Below are 2,401 nucleotides of genomic sequence, written 5' to 3' on the forward strand. Positions count from 1 at the left end.
GCTTTCCTGAGAACAGGAGGCACTAGGAGGCCAGGGTTTATGCTTTTGTTTTTGGTTGCATGTTTCGATCTTGTAGGTCAGGTACCCTTGCACTCCACCCCATGGGCACCCAGATCCCTGGCCATGAATGACTCTGTGAATCCCCCGGATGAGACTTCAGAAAACATACACACACAAACAGGCATTAATGGGGTGCTAGGGTCTTTATTTTAAAATAAATTCCTCTAATCTCCAGATTGAGGCTGACCTCAGCTTCATTTGCCCCTTGTGATCAGTTCTTACGAACGATCAGAAACCGGAGGGTGCCCCAGAACTTCTCGTGCTGGTCACTGAGGAGGGACAGCAGGGCTTGGTGACCCGAATCTCCGCTGGATCAACTGCGAATGAGAGCCTTGATTGCATCCCATATACACGGAGACACTATCGAAATCAGCTCAGATGAAATCATTAGGTGGAAAAGTCACTAAGTGCATTTAGTGAGCTGCCAATTCTTGTCTATGGAGAGTCATGCTGCAGAGAAAGTTAGGATTCCTCCAGAAATGGAAGCCCTGTGAAGTTGACTCAGCTGAGAGCAAGCTTGGACCATGGCATTTTGGTGTGAAGGCAACAATTCTGAGTGAGGAACTGGGCCAGACGGCCACCCTGAGACTGGACTTCTCCACTAATGTCAGATTCCCGGGGGGTAAAAACACGATTCTATGCCAAATATTTTGGTCCTAAATTCCATTTATTTCCCCTTCTTTAATAAAGCCACAAAAATATGGTCTCTAATGAACAACACATTTCTAGCAATTAGCTCAACTCAACTGTCATACCCCAAGTTTTATATGATTGCCACTACCAGATTCATAATATTTTTGTTGGTATGTGCCATCCAGTCAGACCTGACTCATAGTGACCCCCCTTGGGTTTCCAAGGTCGTATCACTACGGAAGTAGATTGCCCAACCTTCGTGCATAATACTTTTAGTGAATACATATGTACTTTTCAATGAAAGTGTATATAAAATGGAGTATATGTGATCTTCATCTTAATTTGAATTATTCAGTAGTGAATGATCCACTAATTACTACAATAAATAATATAACTAAATAAATTATATAAAAAAGTAAGTCATAATAAATTCTGTGGCTAAATCTGCTAAATTTCTTTCCAATACTCTTAAGTATTTACTGTACATAAAATTTAATTTATACCAATGATTGAGAGACTTAAATATGAAGCAATATAATTTTAAAATTAAAATGAGACAAATCAGACATTAGAGACTCATGTTTAAGTTTCCTTGAAGGCCTTCAAGGAGAAAACTCTATTAATTGATCTCAAGTCATGGAGTGTACAGTCCTTCTTGCCGTTTCTATTTGCTTTTCTAACTGACTTGCATTTGTCCTGGATGCTATCTGTTTGGGTTGTGGTTGTATGTACTTATTTGTGATGGTTTTATTATTTTCATCATGACTTATGCATTTCTTCCTTTTTTAAATTTTAAGATATTTTAGCCTTACTTCCATCGCACACCAACTTCTTACCTCTCTCCAAACCATCAAACCAAACCCACTGCCGTGGAGTCGGATCCAACTCATAGCGACCCCTCGTTGGGTTTCCAAGGCAGTATCACTATAGAAGTAGATTACCTAACCTTCCTTCCAAGGAGTGGCTGGTGGGCTTGAACTGCCAGCCTTCTGGTTAGCAGTCAGATGCCTTAGGAACTACGCCACAAGCTTCAAACCACATCCTAAGGCCAAAAAAAGCCTCAGTGCTGTAGAGTCGTATCCAACTCACAGCGACCCCAACTTGGATTTCCGGGGCAGTATAACTATGGAAGTAGATTGCCCAACCTTCCTTCCGAGGAGTGGCTGGTGGGTTTGAACTACCAGCCATCTGGTTAGCAGTCAAATGCCATAGGCACTACACTACCAGAGCTCCTAACCACATCCTAAGAACTCAATAATTATGCATGGAATTAATAAATGGATAAATAAACAAATACATTAAAACATTGTGGCCTATGAGCAGTTAATGAGGGAAATGTTATTTAAATGAACAGATTATATGAGCAATATAAAGAATATCTTATATAAAGATTAAATAATTATCTAATATAAATATGAATTATCAAAATCAATTCTAAAATAAGAAGTCTAATAAATCTAGATTTTATTTGATATAAAATATCCCAGAATACCTCTAAAACGTTCTGGAATTAAAATAGTACAGTAATAAACCCTCTTAAACTTTCAAAAAATGAGTAAAATATTACCATGGTCTATAATCTTTTGGGATCAGGAAAAGAGAGACAGTTGAAGTTGTCATAATTTTGACACCAAGACCTGACAAAACAGCCTTTACAGAATAATTTCCCTTATAAACATATATACAAAATCCTATATAGAAACTAGCA

This window comes from Orycteropus afer, unplaced genomic scaffold (genome assembly GCF_000298275.1).
Source record: "Orycteropus afer afer isolate SDZICR_OR568_19922 unplaced genomic scaffold, OryAfe1.0 scaffold00458, whole genome shotgun sequence".
In the NCBI taxonomy this organism is placed as follows: domain Eukaryota; kingdom Metazoa; phylum Chordata; class Mammalia; order Tubulidentata; family Orycteropodidae; genus Orycteropus; species Orycteropus afer.